The sequence below is a fragment of the Sesamum indicum genome, linkage group LG1, assembly GCF_026168435.1.
Source record: "Sesamum indicum cultivar Baizhima isolate 11 linkage group LG1, ASM2616843v1, whole genome shotgun sequence".
Taxonomy (NCBI): Eukaryota; Viridiplantae; Streptophyta; class Magnoliopsida; order Lamiales; family Pedaliaceae; genus Sesamum; species Sesamum indicum.
This window is the reverse complement of record NC_142657.1, coordinates 3,972,772-3,994,533: the sequence shown is the minus strand read 5'-3', so window position 1 is coordinate 3,994,533 and position 21,762 is coordinate 3,972,772. Positions and strand designations below refer to the sequence as shown.

Sequence of the window (21,762 nt, the reverse complement as noted above, 5' to 3'; positions counted from 1 at the left end):
AACGAGAAGAGAATCGAAACCATTAATCAAATAATGTGTGTTCAGTTCTCCTTTCCCGCCTCTTGTCTTGCTAGCATGAGTAGGAGATGATCCCCGGTGATTGGAGTGGACACCTTTAGAGGATTTTAATGCTTAAATTTTAAGGTGAATAGATTGGTTGCAAAGGAGTCAACGCGAGAAGCTATATAAAGAAAAACGACGAGGGTGAGGTTTCAGTTTACTTTTCTATTACCACTCAGTTTTTCTTATCTTGGCCTAGTATTATATTTTTACAACAAACACCTGGGATAGATCAAGGGCACAAACCTTGATCGGGTTTAATTTTGCTTTGAATTTCATTAATTTTAATTTTTTGCGGTTCCACTGCACTTCCCAGGCCAATTCATTTCCAACACACTATTCTAAACGTAAAATACCAAGAAAATACAGACAATATTAAAGTTGAAGAAATGTACTGGGACATTGTAAAACACAAAGTGCATTGAAAGATACCTGAATACTTGGGCATGTTCTTCTGTTATGTCGTACTTCATTACGAGACTTACACCTCACCATGGTTGATCTTTTGACTGAATTGGGTGTCATCAGGTTCCTTTCTTCTGCTTTTCTAGGCTTGCTAGCATTCTCTTAATAATTGGAGCAGGAGATTGGTGTGGGTAACATATATTCCTAAAGGCCAAAAGGTCTATCTGGTAATGGATGTATAGAAAATTTGTAGGCTTTCATGTATTTTTCTAAGGAAAACCTACTGGACAATAACTTTCTTACATTTTTCCTTCTGTGATTTATATCTAAAGCTACATGTTTACAGGGAATCCCAAATATATCTCAAACCTGACAATTACATGTTTTTCTCCTTAAGTTTACATTGTATTTTATATTTTACTCTTCAACGTCAAACTCATGCTCCCAAGCGTCTAAGAAATGACATCTTCCAAGCTCGTCCTTAATATTGTACAATTCCTTCGGTACAATAGGTACAAGAATACTAGACCATTTGCTGCCCTTCTCTTTTTTGTTTTGCAATATACACATTGAAGGGAAGAACAAGCGGATCGGCTCGGAAACGCGCGAAAGGATCCATGGGGAAATCAAAAGTAGTAAAATATACGCATAATTAAAATTATTCCAACCAAGGGGTGTACCCTTGGTGTTTTCGGATTTTCGATGTAGTATGTGGATTAAAAAATAACATAATACATCCAACATACTAGGCTATCGACAAATAACAAAAAAGATACAATATTTAAATGAAATTACTTTTCTTTCATTTTTCGTTTGAAGCGGGGATACATGTTCAGCCCTTTGTTCACCCTAGGCTCCAAATTAGCAACCCTCTAGAGATGATCCACACCACACCATTGCAAGAAGGTTTCGATCTCTTTGCTAGAAGAAATCAAAACCGATTGGAAGAAATGATCAAAGAGAACTACACTATCAATTAATATATTTTCTTCATCAAAAGTTCTCTACAACTCTATACTTGATCCTAGATCAAAGAGAGTTGGAGAACAAGAGGGATGAGAGGGACAGAAAAGGAGAGGGCAGAGAGTTACATGGACAAGGAGGGGTAGTGTGTGTTCTCTACACTACTCACTATGTGTTATCATCTTGTGAATAATGATGATAACGCACACATATATATATACTTTGTATGAAAAGGTGAAAATGTGTCTAGATACATTCTACCTACCATACTTTGTATGGTCAAATCATGCCATATAAGAAGGACTCCAAATATGGTCAAGTCTACACTTTCCAAAAAATGCAATTTGAACAAACCCTTCTTTCAACAATAGAAGTTAACTCTATTGCTAGTGAGCCTTAACTTAGTGGACCAAGTTTTATTTTAATCAAGTTTAAATAAATCAAAGTCCCAATAAATTTAATTAAATCTAATTTAATAAATCCAAACTAAATTAAGCCAATGTCATTTAATCCAATTAAAGACATAAGCCTAATTCTCTTTAATTAATAAATTCAATTTATTAATTAAGACAAGCCAATTAAACAAATTAATTTAGTATTGGGCTATCCATCCAATGGATCATCCTACATGTAAATAATTCAATTATTTATATCTTTCGAAATTAATTTCAAATTAATTCCTAGTCCTTCCATAGTGATTTGCGTGTGACTCTTTAGATTCACTTTTTAGCTAGACTTTGTCTAGTGTCCAACATTATAGATTGATTAAAATTCAATCAGATCGTTCTTGATCAACCATTGATCTAGAAATCCTGCTACCATGGGTGGCCGTCTAGCAACAGTCCATGACACTAAAGACTAGGTGATATCCACGTGAACATTTAGGCTCCCGATTCTATATGGGTACGGTCCTTCCATTTACCGTCTCGCAACATTAGTCTAGGACATGGAATTTAGTGTTCGTTCCCATCTTGGACTAGATAACTATGCTTTAATATTTGAGATTGCGTTTCGTTTAATTGCTCGACACAGGAAACCATTTTCTATTCGATCACCCACTATAGCTACAAATTTTGTGAGTCATAAATACATCTCCAAGAGCATAGGATATACCACTGTCAAATACTAACAGGGGATGGATCCTTTTCTTGGAACCCACCGTCCTTGTTATATATTCTGACTACACTGGACAAGGCTTATAATAATTATGTCTGTGACACAATCACCTCTCACACAGATCCAAGATACAATCATCGTGTGCACGTGACCGCCATGGTTCTTCAAATCTTAAGACTACTCATGTACTATCGGAGCCGGGGACTTAAGTCATACCGACCAAACATCGAAGGCTTCTTCCATATGACGATTCTCGCAAGTCAATTCAGTTAATTGACCTCCTTGTCAACTAACCCATAGAAATTACATAGACATCCAACGTCTGTCGTCGATGAAACATGGCACTCATTCAATGAATGCAATACTTAATGCAAGTCTCAATAAGACTCTCGATGCCCAGTCTCAAAGTTCTCGACTTGGAACATTTCAGACCAACCTTTAGAGGTTGGTTTCATAGCCGTCATCCAATGCGTAACCCAACTACATAGGTTATCTGAATGATCTGTGGGCATCTGTTGTGACATTGAAGTGATGCACAACAGATACATATACCAAAGATGAATACTTACCATATTTATCGGATAATATTACTTGAATAAAGATGGTTTGAATAGTTTCCAAAACTGCCCGTCCAATTGGCTTTGTGGTCACCTATTCCAACACATATCTATTTGGCTACTTCTAAGTTTCCTTACCTAATGGTTAAAGGATTCATAGAGATTGTTGGTGACATGATCATTTCTTAGTCTATGGTCAAATGTAGGGCTAGACCCCATCTCAGCTGGGACTTTGAGCAGCCATCCGTATGTGCAGAGTTCAACTCTTTGATATTATAAAGTGCAAAATTGAAACCTGCAATATTGTATGATCTGGCTCCTTGCCAGAAATACCTCTTTAGGACAACCCCTACAAACTGACTTATGAAATTAGCATAAATATGCCTCGCACTAAAAGAATCGGTATAGCCTAGGAATGCGGCTAAAGCATAAAATAAAAAAATTAAAAACGATTCAAATGGGTGTTTCCTTTGAAATTCTTGGACTTTTGGTGTTTGTCAAAAGCATAATAACAAATATATAAGCAAGCTAGACATGTGGCTAAAGGATGAAGCAAAAGCATAGAAATACAACATGAAATTTTACCTTTTGTTTCTTTAGATGAGCAGCAACGTGCGTTGTTTCCCTTTTTGTTCCTCATTTGTTCAATTTAGGATTCAAATTAGAATCCCCTCTAATTTGTCCACACCATAGTATGGAATAGATATAGTTCTTTTCTATTTCTAGATAGAACAAAGAACAAGAAGGAAAAACAACTCCAAACAAACACTATCGTTTAGTGCTTTCGGATTGTTTTATGTTCTAACTTGAATCAAATTCAATAAATAAAAAATAGGAGAATATTTGAGAGAGAAAATGAGAGCAAAATTTCGTGGCTTTTGTGTTAGGTTAGGTTGGATATGTGTGTAGTTTTGTATATTACGTACAACTGAATACAAAATTCAATAACTACCAAGTTTGCCTCTAAGGCAACCTATACACACACACATATAATCTTCAACCGTGATGAAATAACCACTCCATCATGTTCATCATGGTGAGGAGTTTCAACTCCTTCTTAACTTGCTCCAACCTTCCTCAAATGAGCTTGGATTTCAAGTATGCACCGGGCTTGATTTTATGAAATTAAATCAAGCCCAACCAAAGTCCCTTTGAAAATAATTAATTAAATTAGTTTTAGCCCAACAAAGTGTAAAGATTCATTTGATCCAATTAAATAAATCTAAACTCAAATACTAATCAATTGATCTAATCAATTAATTAAGCCAAACCTAATAAATTAATTCAATTAATTTAAAGGTGTTAAGCTGAAAAATTAATAAATTCAATTAATTAATTATTGTGTCATCCATTAAATGGATTATTAAATAAATGATCCAATCATTTATATATTCTCCTTGAATTAATTTAATATAATTAAAAATTAATTTGTTTCTTCTCGAATTAATTCTAAATTAATTCCACCAATTCCATAGTGATTTGTATTTGACATTTTAGGTTCACCCTCAGCTAGACTTGAAAATTATATACAACACAAATAATTTATTAAATCTAATTTAATTAATTATTTCTAATTAACTATTAATAAAAAACGCCCGTCACCATGGGTAGCCATCTAGTAATGGTCTATAGCACTAGAGACTGAGTGAATGTTAGCGTAACATGTAGGCTCTTGAGTTTCATACAGGTACGTTACTTCCATCGATCGTCTTCTGGCCTTAGTCTAGGGCATGAAATTGGGCGTCGGTTTCCATCCTGGATCAGGTAACTATGCTGAATACTTTAAATGCGTTTACTCTATTGATCGACAAAGAAAACCATTTCCTATTTGACCAATTGCTATGGCCATAGACTTAGAGAGTCTAAACTATCTTATACTGTATAGGAGATATATCCACCATATACTTATAGGGACAAATTCTATCTTGTAAATTCATCATCCTCTACATGCTCTGATTACACTAGATAAGGCTTATAATGACCACATCGAAGACACAGTCATCTCTCGCCAAATCCAAGATATAACCATCATATGCATGTGCTACCATTATTCCTCAAATCCAAAGACTAATCCTGTATTATTGGAGCCGGAATTCAAGTCATACCGACCAAGCCTCCAAGGCTTCCATATGACAATTCCTGCGAGTCTGTTCAATCAGTTAACAACCTTGTCAACTAATCCACTAAAATTGCATAGACATCCCATGTTATCGCCGATGAAACACGACACTCAAACAATGAATTCAATACTTAGTGGAAGTCTATGTAGGACTATCGATGCCCAATCTTGAGGTCCTCGACTTGGAACATTTCAGACCAACGGTCAGAAGTTGGTTTCAATAGCTGTCATCCAATGCACAGCCCAACTACATGGGTTATTTAATTGGTCTGTGGGTATTTGTTGGGATGTTAAAACACTGTTCAACGTCAATAGTAAGCACAACAAATACATGGTATCACAGATGAATGCCTAGTACATTCATCAAGATAACATCATATTCATAAAGATTGCTAAATGGTTCCCAATACAGCCATACCAATTGGCTTTTTGATCACCTATTCTAACATGCACACCTCTTGTTAATAGCATGAGGTACAACCTTATTTATTATTTCCACCAATCCCTAAACAATCAATATATTCTCAGATTAATTTAATAATGAATATATATCAATTACAACATTACATTTCAATAATAGTAATAGAAAGTATATGCATTCTCTTTCAATCCATCTTTATATATTGCATAACAAATACACCCCTAGAAATTGCATGTATTACATCTAAGTCCATCTTTATACATAACATAACAAATACACCCCTAGAAATTACATGCATTACATTTCAGTCTAGTTTCCAGTACATGTAAAACAAAAAACAAAAAGATGAGAATGCAACATTCCCTTATGTTTGTTAGACATAAATATCCATGGCTTGTCCATAGAGAAGCCTCCCACCATCCTTGACATATATTCAAAGAAAAAGCTCCAAGATTCATTGAATTTTGACTCAACAAGCAAAGGTAACATGAAATAACCCGTTATTCCCATCTAACCTAATGACAGCGTAACAAGCCTCCAAATGACCCTTTCAGATGGCACCCATCAAAGCCTAAAAATGGACTACATCCCTCCAAAAACCCATCTCCTGATACAGACAACCCCAAAATTTTTTTTTTAAAAATAGGTACAGAAGGGATGACCTCTAACTTATCTAAATTACACTAAAGGGTTACCATACTTAGTAGCTCCTCCAACGGCACTACGGCTGTATTTTTTCTGAATATCATAATTAAAGTAAATTATATTTATATATACATAAATATGCACATAATTCAGTCGCTGCTGAATATATATACACATAAGCTCAGCGACATAACAAACACAATCAAATTCTCACCCACAAGATTATATGTATATGCATATATCATACACCACAAGTAAAATAATATTTAGTTCTCACGCCATCCACATTTTTATTCCTCTTTATACATCTCCAAAACGTGATTGTATTTTTACTGATGAATGAGGAGGAAACTGCATATTGGCCCCGCCTGACTGAAGAGTAAGGTTTGGATCTAGTCCTTGATGGGTAGACACCTCAAGATCTACTCCTAAAAAATATGAGAAGAGAAATGAGCCTACTGCTCAGTAAGTAAATAACAGCATCACCTATACATGTACATCTAGTATAGTTTCAAACAAGACAAAATGAGCAATATATGTAGAATATAATCAATTTAGTTCCAATACGGTTAATTCTATTGCATAACGTAAGCAACGCATAGCCAGACAAGCAATTAAACTCCTATTTTCCTAGGCTGCTTACCAGAAGGTGATATAGTGATTTTTCTCCACCAGCTCAACCTCATCATTTATTAAATAAAGTTTAAATGAATCCCCTTGACATGCCATACTGGCTCATCAATCTCATTTTGCATCATAGCTCTTTCAATTTGCATCAAAGTTCTTTTCATATCGTATCATAGCTCTTTCTAAATCACATCAATGCTCTTTCATATTGCATCAAAGCTCTTCTCATATCGTTTTGCCACACAAGCTATTAAACAACATCAAGGGGTATTCAATATCGCAATTATATTCAAGTTCCATCAATCGCTCATTTCCACATATCACCGTTATTTTAAGCAACTAATCACACAAAACCGCAAATAAACACATTTTCATTTGCAAGCACCAAGAACACATCATTCAATAAATGGATATTTCAATGCATTTTCTCATTTCACTTTCACGACATAATCATTCAAATTAAATCATGAAAAACTCATATAATTCAAAATAGATTGGTCGACGGCACGAATCATAGATTTACATAAAAGTAATGTCACAAGGAAAAGAAATATATATATATATATATATAATACTAATTATTTACTTACCTCGATCTTATAGAGATTTAACTAGCAGATAAGAAGTTCTTTAGTCTTTTATCCTAGTATCCTATAATAAGTTATAATTCATATAATCAATATATCATAATTCTAGATAGAATACTAAAAATATTATTTGTACAGTTTCCAACAATTTTTTAGTATTGTATTTCTATAAAATACAAATCCCCGTTTCATTTCTTCTAAATAACTAGATAAATTGAGCTTCTGAAAGATGTATATAGTTTTTTAGTTAACTCATAAGAATAATTTTCATTTAACCCTCATATCGTTCTTAATAACATTTATGGATTAATTATCTCAAAACTCTCATATTTCTTTTAGTAAATATAATATTTTCAAATACAACTTCCTAATATTTCTGAAATATCATTTTTTAATATCTCTATTCATTTTTATCAATTCTCACAATTGTAGAAACAAATTAAACACCTACCCATATATTCAAATATATGATTAATCAATTCGATGAAATTGAACAAATCAACTATAGAAATGAGTAAATCTAATAGATTAAGTAATTCAGTTCTTAATTATAACATCCCTAATTTAATTGAGACATTTACCGATCATTACTTTATAATGGCTCAAACTCTTAAAATTTTCCGACTAAACATTAAACAGAATAGTATAAATTACATTTAGTAAAGACACTAATTAAATAATATAATATATAAGTTAATAGTATTTTACGATTAATTACTTACCTGCTCTTGACAATGACGAAACTCCTTTTATAAGTGTGTATGACTTTGTTAAAGGATTCTAAAGATATATATATAACTTTGGATGAAAATACAATTGGGTCCCCTAAGTTTTTAAATTTATATAATCTACCTCTGAAACTTTATAAAGTTCCAATCAGATCCCTTAAAATTCTAAAATATTTGAATTTCAACTTATAATTTATTTACTAATTAATTCAAATTCCTTCGGTACATACGAACTAGTCCTACAATTATGTATTAAAAATTTGTGGATGCGACATATTCCCCCTGTTTTTTTCCAAGACAAGATTAGCATAATAAGGCATCTTTCCAAATGGCTCAATGTAGCTACCTTCTGTTGACTCCAAGGCCTCTTCTTAGTCCTATAAATTTGCTTGTGCTAAAGATGACACCAAATTTTTTAACTTTATTTTTAATACCTCTAGTCTTCATCCTCGGATTTTCTCTCAACACACTCTCAATTTTTGTAGCTATCCACTTAGCACTTGCCTCTCTGGTAGGATTTGACCTAATGCATGTGTGATTAGGCACATATGTGTTAACCTGAATGTAAGAATAACATGGATTTTTCCAAGAGCAATCTTTCACACTACAATGAGTTTTGAGAACGATAAATATTCGAGAAAGGTTTAAGAAGCTAAATATCTGGGTTGCTTATTTCAATTTGGAGAATGGATATGACAATCCTCCCGAGGTACTAAGAAATCCAACCAAAAACATTCTAATTATTGTAGAGTTTGGTGATTCTTTCCACTAGTACGTGTGCAGGATCAATTCAAAATGTTCGTGATCAAGAAATAACAACACAATGAAACAAAACCAAGGCAATAAATATCCTCAAAAAGTCAATTGCAATTTCAGCAGCAAAATTCTAAGCAACAAGTTGTGATACAAATATTTCAAATTTAAAATTAGAGTTAAAATAAAATACTTTAAAATCTTGGACAACAAATATTTTACTACACAATGGGAGACAAAACACTCACTCAACAACATATTTTTAAAAAAAGATAATAAAAAACTTAAGAAAACCCCAAGTCTGGGCTTCGGGTTTGGTTTCAAGTACAGAAAAAATGTAATTTTTGTTGTAAAAACATAGAAATCCTACTCGAATGAACTAAATGAAGGATCATGTGGTATGGCTTGGGAACGTATTAACGGAAATGGTAAGCGAAAACGTATACAATAATATCATGTCTTTTAATTATGCATGGGATGTATGATATATGTCTAGCACACTTAATTGGATTATAATGCTAGTCGAATGGCAACAAATGATCACGGAGCCTTTTACCATTTGTATGTGTTATTTTATTTATGTCAGATGGGCCCATATGCCCTTTGTTTTATATCTCTCCTTGTCTCGTTTTATGCATTGGAATAATAAATGTTTGCTTTTCTCCCCAATTATATACTCCCCCCGACTTTTGATCTAGGTTTTTTTACATTGTAATGCAAGTATAATAGGATCTTTTGGTGAGGTTTTAAATTTTGTAATAAAACAAGCTGATGGAGAAGCAAGCCCATGGAGAAGGAGGCCCACAGTGAAAGGAGGAGTTACAAGGCCCATTAGTGTGTTAATGGGTAATTTTCTTTGTAATAGCATAGGGCCACCATTGACAGACCTTAGACTTACTGCAGGCTCAGTGGGTCTCATAGGTTGGGCTCGTGATCATCCAACAGGGGAATGCTAGGTTTATTTGCATTTGGCGCATTTAATTTCTAATGCTTTTAAATATTTGATAGTTATGCATGCAAAATACTAATGTGATGAGGTCTCGGTTAATGCTAAAATTTAGCTCTCACTTGGTTAGACCAAGTTAAAGTGTTAGGCCCCACATTGGACTTGGACCAAAATAGTTTTGATCTGTCCAAGGTTTTCATCCATAATAATATGGTGAGGAAGCTGCCACTACCAAAATATGGTCTCACGAGTCGTGGCGCATTTGGAATAGAAGCAAGCTGCACCATTATTGTGAATAAAGAAACATGCTCACGGTTTTCCTATCACACGATTCATTAGGGGCGATAGTCGAGGTGTCATTTGCTTGATGGGCTAAGCCTAACACTAAATAAATATTAGGCCTGTAATAGACTTAGATCTAAATGGTTTTTCGGCCTGTCCAGGCTTCCATCCATAACAATGTTATGAGGAAACTACTGCTACCCAAATGTGATCTCACGAGTCCTGGCACATTTGGAGTAGAGACAAACTGCACTATTGTTGTGAATAAAATACACGCTCACTGTTTTCCAGTCTCACGAGTCATGTGGGAGACAGTTGAGGTGTGATTTTGTTGATAGGTCGGACTTAACAACGAGTAGCATGATTTGCTTGAAATCCTCGGGATCATGTGAAGAAGTGAGACAAAATATCTTGGGAATCTCATGGAATGAGAATGGTATTGGATAGATCCCATGAGCCTTTTGCCATGTAAATAGTAAAAGGGGGGCATGTTAGATTGTGCCTATGGATCCCAAGCCCACTAGAAAATAGTTTTCCGAGACCCCACTTGAAAGTGGTGGGCTTTTATAGAAATAGTGGGAGACGTTATTGACTAAAAGACCAAGTCTTAGCTCAAAGACAATATTACAATAATTTACTTGTTTTTCCTGCTTTGCATTTTGAATGTATGTCTAAGATCTATTTACCATTATATTGCTTTGAGATTTATTTAATAGAACACATTGATAAATTGGCTACAAAATCTAAGGATTGTCCTCCATTTTCAGAACCTGGCTTGTATCATGGTTAATGTAGCGCCCCCTACCCGCTACTTCTAATTATCACTATTTCATCCTTACTTAGTCAGAACTCATTCTATAAGTAATTCTATTTCAACCCGTAAAATAAATCTAATTTGTCAATATAACATTATATATCACAAAAGATAATATATACCACCAAAAGTAATATTTACCCTTACTACATGTTCTCGTGTACATAACCTCAAGAAAATCATACCACAACTTTAAACACAAATCCCGATAAAAGACCAGAATATTTACAACCCAACAATAAAAAAAACTTTGGCTTCAGAAATCACGGCTGACCCACCTAATAAAGACGACGGCACCGCTCAAAGTCCAATGTGCCTAATTAGTGTGACCTACCTCCTGAAAAGTACGTGGCAAGAAATGAGCTGTCTACTCAATAAGTATAGCTGATCAGTTTATATATATACACAGGCAACAATTTCACTTACATGCAGTCACATTGACTAACAGTCATTATCAATAGCAATATCAAATATAAGCAGTAATACCTACTCACAATTATAAATCAATCTATGACACAATATTCAACATTATCGTTTATTAGCTAAGGGCCCCACTTACTCTAATTGGTATACATCAGTCAATGGTTTCGCCGGTCATCATCACATCATGTACAACATAGGATACCCGTTGTGTGATATCCCCCCACTCTTTTACTCCAGCTGTGTAGCAATATAGCATAGGACATCACAACAAACATGGTACCCCCACACCACCCCAGTGTATAGCTAACAAGCACAGGATATTCCCTGCTGCCCCGGAATACCCCGGTACCCTACGCGCCATGGTACCTAGCTTAATTCACATATTTTTCATATCTCAATATCAATCACATTTTCATAAACCATTGACTGTGTTTCCAACTAGGTAAGCATCATCTTTTATTTCCATTCACAATCGTCATTCTATTCTTCATAATAATCACTTTCTCAATAACAACTCCCAATTAGATTTGATCAACAATCAATTATATGATTATCACATAATCATATCCCGCATATCCCTACATTACCATTACATATCACATAGTAATAATTTCACCAATATGATGATAATCTAACAAATAATCCACAACTAATTATATAAAAAATCAATATACGAGAGCCACGCATAATAATATTAAGCCAAATTCACGTTCGCATCCAAGAAACCAATATACATAATATATACAATAATACACATATAGATATATATAAATCCAATTAGCTATACTTACCTTAAATCCCAAAATACTTCGATTCACGAGGGACTGCTCAACCCTTTACTTCGTCGTCACGTCCTATAACAAAATGTTATACGTATAATCAACATATATATAGAATATCATAAACTCTAAATAACCTATTATATAATGTTCATACATTTCTATCAATCTTTTAATATTCTATTTATATTAAAGTCCAACCTCCTGTTCCATTTCTTTCAAATAACTACCTTTTCTAAGCTCCTCAAATATATATTTAATTTATCAATAAATTCATAAGAATTCATTTAATCAAACCCCTTATCTATCCATAACTATCATTTTTAATAAAATTCGTAAATTATATTACCATTGAAACCTCATTTTCCTCTTTAATAACATAATATTCCTAAAATATAACTTCCGAAGTATTTCTATGAATTTCCTGTCAATTCACCGTTGCTATACAGTTTAATTAAGCAACAATACATAGAATTACATATTTGGTTAATCATTCCGATGGAATTGTATAAATTAACTATAAGGATAATTAAATCTAACAAATCAAATAATTTAATTGCCCAACTATATCATTTTTATAACAATTGTGATATTTAATACGACACTAATTTAAATTGTCAAAATTATAAAATACTCCGAGTAAATAGTTCACCGCTTAATATAAACTATATTTAATAAAAGAACTATTTAAATAATATAATTATATAAATTAATATAAATTAAAATCAAAACTTCATACCTGAGATTGCGGAACTGTGTATGTATAAGTGTGTTCTGTAAATGTGTGTTTATTCTTGTGCATGTGTGCGTAAGTTTTAAAATGAGATGGAGTAAAGAAGAGGACCCACCGCCTCACTTCAAACTCTCTCTCTCCTCATTCATAATATATATATATATATATATATATTAATTATTTATGTACATAAAACGTTATTATTATTTTATATTTAATTAAACTTTTCTTAAAATACCAATTACATCCTTTTCATTTTCTTAATTACTATAATTTGCCCCAAATATTATAACAAACTCCAATTTAATCAATTCAAGTGTTATTATATTCCAAATTCAATCTATAATTTATTTACTAATTAAATGTAAATTTCTAATAATTACCAATTAGTCTCCCAATTACGTGAAAAATTCTACGGACGTTACAATTCTCCCCTCCTAATGAAAATTTCATCCCCGAAATTTAAGTAACTTACCCGCTTAATGGAATAAATAGCGATATTTCTCTTTCATATGCTCCTCAACCTCCCAAGTCGCCTCCCTTGGGGCATGATGACTCCATCTCACTTTTACCATCGGTATATCTTTATTTCTTAACTTCCTTACATTTCTATCCAAAATCTCTGCAGGCTCCTCCACATATGTTAACTCCTCAGAAATCTCTATCTGCGGCTCATGAATAATGTGACTAGGATCAGATCGATATCGTCGCAGCATCGAAACATGAAAAACATCATATATTTGTGACAACTCCGCCGGTAATGCCAGTCGATACGCTAGTGGTCCGATTCTTTCAATAATTTCATACGGCCCAATGTATCTCGGACTCAGCTTTCCTTGCCTGCCAAACCTCATAATTCCCCTCCAAGGAGATATCTTCAGGAAAACCTTATCACCTACTTCGTACTCCATCTCTCTTCGGTGTTGATCAACATAACTCTTTTGTCGATCTTGTGCTGCCTTCAAGTGCTTTTTAACTACTTGTATCTTTTCCACTGTTTCCTGCACCAATTCCGGACTTTCTAGTTGTCTTAATCCTTCTATATCCCAACAAATCGGACTACGACACCTTCTTCCATATAAAGCTTCATATGGAGCCATACCGATACTAGAGTGGAAACTGTTATTATATGCAAACTCCATTAGAGGTAGATGATCATCCCAGTTGCCCTTAAACTCCATTGTACAAGCTCTCATCATATCTTCAAGGGTTTGGATCGTTCTTTCTGACTGCCCATCTGTTTGAGGATGAAATGCGGTACTGAAATGCAATTTTGTGCCCAATGCCCTTTGTAAACTTTCCCAAAAGCGTGAGGTAAATCGGGGATCTCTGTTGGACACAATCGATACAGACACTCCATGTAATCTCACTATCTCAGAAATGTATAATCCAGCTAACTTATCCAGTGAATCAGTTATTCGTACCGGCACGAAATGAGCAGATTTTGTCAATCTATCCACAATTACCCAAATAGCGTCGTGCTTTCTAAATGTTCGTGGCAACCCCACGACAAAATCCATAGTGATCTTCTCCCACTTCCATTCTGGTATTGATAGAGGTCGCAGTTTACCTGCTGGTGCTTGATGTTCTGCCTTTACTTGCTGACATGTCATACATTTAGCCACAAATTCAGCCACATCCTTCTTCATTGTCTGCTACCAGTAGTAAGGTTTTAAATTTCGGTACATTTTTGTAGTACCAGGGTGCATCGCATATGGTGAATTGCGAGCTTCCTGCAAAATTGCTTCGTGTAACTCATCTGTATCAGGCACACAAACTCGTCCCCCATTCACTATTACTCCATCACCTCTTATTGAAAAATTTGTTTTCTTACCAAGTCTTATTCTTTCCAACATTCGTAATAAGAAAGCATCTCGAGTCTGTGCTTCTTTGATCTGATCCACAAAGTCTGGCTTAATTTGCAAGGCTGCCAATAAACCCGCTACCTGATCAACCACTAGTTTCGTATTCATAGACCTCATCTCCAGTAGCAATGTCTGATTGTGACTCCCCAGATTGGCTAATGTACTTGAACTCTTTCTACTCAAGGCATCTGCTACCACGTTCGCTTTCCCTGGATGGAAGTCAATAGTGCAATCATAATCCTTCAGCAATTCTATCCATCTTCTCTGTCTCAAATTCAATTCCTTTTGTGTCAAGATATATTTCAAACTTTTATGGTCAGTAAGGATCTGAAATTTTTCTCCGTACAAGTAATGTCTCCAGATCTTCAGTGCATGCACAATCGCGGCTAACTCTAAGTCATGTGTAGGATAATTTAATTCATGGTTCTTCAATTGACGGGATGCATAAGCAATTACCTTTCCGTTTTGCATCAACACACATCCCAAACCCTGTTTGGAAGCATCTGTATACACTATATATCCACCGCTACCAAATGGCAAAACCAAAATCGGATTGGAGGTCAGTCTCTTCTTCAACTCATCAAAACTTTGTTGACACTGTTCCGTCCATTGAAATTCTACCCCCTTTCTGAGCAACTTTATTAGAGGACCGGCAATTATAGAGAAACCCTCAACAAATCTCCTGTAATATCCAGCCAACCCTAAGAAGCTTTGGACTTCAGTGGCATTCTTTGGCACTCTCCATTCCATAATAGCCTTTACTTTTGAAGGATCAGGCATAACCCCATCACCAGATACTACATGCCCAAGGAAAACCACCTGATTTACCCAAAATTCACATTTGCTTAACTTAGCATATAACTCCTTCTCTTTCAAAATCTGTAAGACTATCCTCAAATGTTACTCATGCTCATCTCTATCCTTCGAGTATACCAAAATATCATCTATAAACACAATAACAAAGTGATCCAGATATTCCTGAAATGTACGGTTCATCAATGTCATGAATGCCGCTAGTGCATTTGTTAACCCAAAAGGCATCACCAGAAACTCATAATGACCATAATGAGTACGGAAAGCTGTCTTCGGTATGTCATTCTCTGCAATCCTCAACTGCCAATACCCAAACCTCAAATCGATCTTTGAAAATATTGTAGCTCCCTTTAACTGGTCTAACAGGTCATCAATCCTCGGCAATGGATATTTATTCTTCACTGTTACTCTGTTTAATTGCCGGTAGTCGACGCATAACCTCATGCTCCCATCTTTCTTCTTCACAAACAGCATTGGTGCTCCCCACGGCGAAGTACTTGGCCTGATAAACCCTTTCCCCAATAATTCTTCAATTTGCTTTTTGAGTTCGTGTAATTCCACTGGAGCCATTCTGTACGGCGCAATAGAAATTGGGGCAACCCCTGGAAGAGTTTCTATGGCAAAATCCACTTCCCTATACGGTGGCAATCCTGGTAAGTCATCAGGAAATACTTCAGGGAAGTCTCTCACTACCGGGATTTCTTCCAACGTGGGATTAACCTTTTCGGTATCTACCACATGGGCTAGATATGCTTCACAACCCTCTAACATCAATCGTCTTACCTCCATGGTTGATATTACACGAACTGGTACTACCTGACGATGCCCCACCAATATTACTCTTGATTCGCCAGAACATTCGATCATCACTTCCTTTTTATAGCAGTCAACTATTGCTTTATGTTGCGCTAACCAATCCATCCCCAAAATTACATCAAACTCCTTCAGATCCAGCACTATAAGGTCTACAGGTAAATTTACATCTCCGATTCTTACTAAGCTCCCTTTCCTAACAATTCACTACTACACCCCCTCCCACGGGCAAATAAACCATCAAATTACATCCCAATGGACTATTCTCCCCCGGTATTTTAGATGCAAATTCGGATGAAATATATGAATGTGTAGAGCCAGGATCAATCAAAACATAAGCCGCAATGTCATATAACAATATCGTACCTGATATCACGTCATTCGATGCTGGGGCTTCCTCTCTACTAATGTTATATATCCTTGCCTGGGTCTGTCCCTGAGTAACTTGTGCTCCAACACCCCTCATACCGCTACTAATGGTGTGGCCACTATCTCTGTTACCCGCGCCTCTACCTCTGCCTCTGCCTCTCCCAATTCCCCTGTCACTACTCCCAACACTGCTTTGGCTCTGGGTACTGCTTTGGCTCTGGGTCCCGCTAGCAACACTTTCAACCACGCCTATAGTCTGACTGGAACAATTTCTGGCTATGTGTCCTCTACCTCCACAACGATAGCAAGTCTTCGATATATTATCCCGTCTCCAACATGGTCCTTGATGTTGTCTTCCACAGGTAGAACAACTCGGAGGAAAAACTGGTCCTCGACCATAACTCGGTCCAAATCCCCTTCCTGATCCAGTAGAAGGCGTAGCAAATGAGCTGCGTTCGAATGAACCTCTGTTATAGCCCGTGAATCCCCCGAACCTCTGTCCACTACTTCCTCGAAAAATGGGACCACCACGTGTAAAAATCCCACTTCCCGCTGAGAATGAGCGACCGGTTCCCCTCTTGGTCAACCTACTCGATTCCCCTATTGCATATGTTGATTTCCTCTTCTCTTCCCCCTTCTTCATGTCCTCCATTACTTCTTCCATACGAACTGCTGATTCAACAAGAGTTTTAAAATTTGTAATTCTGACTGCGAGGCCTCTTCTGATCTCCGGTCGTAGCCCCTATTCAAAACGGTAACAACGATCCTCCTGCGTCCCAATTGCTTCTGGTGCATACTTGGCTAGTGCAGCAAAACGAAGTTCATATTCTGCCACTATTTGATCATCCCCTTGCACTACATTCAGAAACTCCATCCTCTTCTTGTCCCGGTACATCTTGGGTCTGTATTTATCATCAAACTCTTTTTGAAACTCAGCCCAAGTTATTTCCCTTGGCTCATATCCCCTCTTTACAGACCTCCACCAAATCAAGGCGTTACCCACGAACAAAGAAACAACATACTTAAAGTCGGTTCTCTGGAGTGCAATCTACCAAATTCATCACATCTTCAACTTTTTGCCACCATCTTTCAGCAATCTCTGGGTCTAGCGTACCCTCAAATTCAGTGCCCCCATCTTTCTGATTCTTTCATAATTACGATCAATTGTAAGGACTGCTGGTGCTGGCACTGGAGTGGATGCGCGCGCTTGTGCTAGTAACTGTGCTTGGGCTTGTGCCCCCTACCCGCTACTTCTATTTATCACTATTTCATCCTTACTTAGTCAGAACTCATTCTATAAGTAATTCTATTTCAACCCGTAAAATAAATCTAATTTGTCAATATAACATTATATATCACAAAAGATAATATATACCACCAAAAGTAATATTTACCCTTACTACATGTTCTCGTGTACATAACCTCAAGAAAATCATACCACAACTTTAAATACAAATCCCGATAAAAGACCAGAATATTTACAACCCAATAATAAAAAAATCTTTGGCTTCAAAAGTCACGGCTGACCCACCTAATAAAGACGACGGCACCGCTCAAAGTCCAATGTGCCTAATTAGTGTGACCTACCTCCTGAAAAGTACGTGGCAAGAAATGAGCTGTCTACTCAATAAGTATAGCTGATCAGTTTATATATATACACAGGCAACAATTTCACTTACATGCAGTCACATTGACTAACAGTCATTATCAATAGCAATATCAAATATAAGCAGTAATACCTACTCACAATTATAAATCAATCTATGACACAATATTCAACATTATCGTTTATTAGCTAAGGGCCCCACTTACTCTAATTAGTATACATCAGTCAATGGTTTCGCCGGCCATCATCATATCATATACAACACAGGAAACCCGTTGTGTGATATCCCCACACTCTTTTACTCCAGCTGTGTAGCAATATAGCACAGGACATCACAACAAACATGGTACCCCCACACCACCCCAGTGTGTAGCTAACAAGCACAGGATATTCCCTACTGCCCTGGAATACCCCGGTACCCTACGCGCCATGGTACCTAGCTTAATTCACATATTTTTCATATCTCAATATCAATCACATTATCATCAATCACATTTTCATAAACCATTGACTGTGTTTCCAACTAGGTAAGCATCATCTTTTATTTCCATTCACAATCGTCATTCTATTCTTTATAATAATCGCTTTCTCAATAACAACTACCAATTAGATTTGATCAACAATCAATTATATGATTATCACATAATCATATCCCGCATATCCCTACATTACCATTACATATCACATAGTAATAATTTCACCAATATGATGATAATCTAACAAATAATCCACAACTAATTATATAAACAATCAATATACGAGAGCCACGCATAATAATATTAAGCCAAATTCACGTTCGCATCCAAGAAACCAATATACATAATATATACAATAATACACATATAGATATATATAAATCCAATTAGTTATACTTATCTTAAATCCCAAAATACTTCGATTCACGAGGGACTGCTCAACCCTCTACTTTGTCGTCACGTCCTATAACAAAATGTTATACGTATAATCAACATATATATAGAATATCATAAACTCTAAATAACCTATTATATAATGTTCGTACATTTCTATCAATCTTTTAGTATTCTATTTATATTAAAGTCCAACCTCCTATTCCATTTCTTTCAAATAACTACCTTTTCTAAGCTCCTCAAATGTATATTTAATTTATCAATAAATTCATAAGAATTCATTTAATCAAACCCCTTATATATCCATAACTATCATTTTTAATAACATTCGTAAATTATATTACCATTGAATCCTCATTTTCCTCTTTAATAACATAATATTCCTAAAATATAACTTCCGAAGTATTTCTATGAATTTCCTGTCAATTCACCGTTGCTATACAATTTAATTAAGCAACAATACATAGAATTACATATTTGGTTAATCATTCCGATGGAATTGTATAAATTAACTTAAGGATAATTAAATCTAACAAATCAAATAATTTAATTGCCCAACTCTATGATTTTTCTAGCAATTGTGATATTTAATACGACACTAATTTAAATAGTCAAAATTATAAAATACTCCGATTAAATAGTTCACCGCTTAATATAACCTATATTTAATAAAAGAACTAATTAAATAATATAATTATATAAATTAAAATCAAAACTTCATACCTGAGATTGCGGAACTGTGTATGTATAAGTGTGTTCTGTAAATGTGTGTGTATTCTTGTGCATGTGTGTGTAAGTTTTAAAATGAGATGGAGTAAAGAAGAGGACCCACCGCCTCACTTCAAACTCTCTCTCTCCTCATTCATAATATATATATATATATATTAATTATTTACGTACATAAAATGTTATTATTATTTTATATTTAATTAAACTTTTCTTAAAATATCAATTACATCCTTTTCATTTTCTTAATTACTATAATTTGCCCCAAATATTATAACGAACTCCAATTTAATCCATTCAAGTGTTATTATATTTCAAATTCAATCTATAATTTATTTACTAATTAAATTTAAATTTTTAATAATTTTCAATTAGTCTCCCAATTACGTAAAAAATTCTACGGACGTTACAGTTAAGCCACTTCCATCGGACTTCTTGCAGGGGTCCTCGCCTAAAGAATGCTTGACGTTCGGGATTAATGTATGAGAACAATTGCAAGGTCCGCAGCATCATACTTGTTATCATAACCAATGAGCATAATGATAGACTAGATTCTGTTGGTTTGATAATGCTCCACATAAAATGAGTTTATGCTGCACCGAATCTGCATATTGATATGCCGCAAAGGAAACATTTTTCGGAGCCAAGATGACTGAGGGTTGTCTGTACATAAACATGGGGTTAAGATATTATCCCTTGTGGAGAAGCTCAAGAACCTCAGTGTTGATCTTAAAAAGGAGATCTACATCTATGTGATTCTTCAGCCCCTTCATCCCTCCTTCAACCTGTATATTATGAACTCTAAATGGGCTCGAGAAACTCATTCATGAGTTGATAGACTTGGTTGGATCAATATGAGGCAATGATTGAAGAATATACGCCATCGGTATTGGATTTGGTGGCTTCGACCTCAAGACCGAAAGGGAAGGGTACTGGATGCTGGATAAAGAAGAATGATGGAGTAGAGTCAACCACTACAAGCGCTTCTGTTACCCCGCTAGGCGAGAGTAAAGGAAATAGGAGAATGGTTTTGCAGTCAAGAATTGAAAAAATTGTTTGCATAAATTGCCAAAAAAAGGGGAATTAGAGGAGGGAGTGTCATGAACTCCTCTCCACTCAAGCTGTTGCATTTGTTGCTGAGCAACATGATTGCTAATTCTACTCCTTCAATATTAGATACTTGTTTTAGAATCACATTTCTGCACAGAAATGAAACGGGACAGAAGGCTAAGACATATAGTTTTAGAGCTAGGCCATTGCTGCAAAATTTGTAAGATTAAATGCACTTAACCATTACTAATCATGTTAGGATAGTATACAATTACGTAACCCAGCATACTTGATCAATAAAATATTCTTTATTTGATGACGAGTTTGCTGGATTATAACTTGTTATACTCCATTCATAATTTGATTATGCACACTCAAAACAAATAGCTTAATAGATAACCATGAATCAAAACTTACAGAGAATGGCATGCATAAGTTAGGCCAATATTTCTCTAATTATGATAAGTAGGTTGGTAGATTCAAAGAATCTAGCAATAGACAATTTGGGTTTACTAACTTATAAATCCTTCCTAAGAAGGAAGAAAGCCACGATAGCGCTTTATGGGACAAAGTATGCTTGCCAAGTGATATGTTGGATTAGATCCAACTAGACATCTGTAGGTCACTAAATACACAAACACTAGTGGAGGGTTAACAAGTCTAAGGACTTTTGGAAAATTCAGGGAATTAGAC

At 35.2% G+C, this 21,762-nt stretch overlaps 2 long non-coding RNA genes across 2 annotated transcripts; both read right to left on the bottom strand.

Moving 5' to 3' along the window:
• Positions 1–11,094: 11,094 nt before the first annotated feature.
• Positions 11,095–13,022, bottom strand: LOC148789342 (uncharacterized). The gene is made up of 2 exons (XR_016068244.1): positions 12,965–13,022; positions 11,095–11,360 (listed from the first exon to the last, which is right to left on the bottom strand). It is a non-coding gene; the product is annotated as an uncharacterized LOC148789342 (long non-coding RNA).
• A 5,129-nt stretch (positions 13,023–18,151) lies between these two features.
• Positions 18,152–20,073, bottom strand: LOC148789341 (uncharacterized). Its single transcript, XR_016068028.1, has 2 exons — positions 20,017–20,073; positions 18,152–18,408 (listed from the first exon to the last, which is right to left on the bottom strand). It is a non-coding gene; the product is annotated as an uncharacterized LOC148789341 (long non-coding RNA).
• Between the last annotated feature and the right edge of the window lie 1,689 nt (positions 20,074–21,762).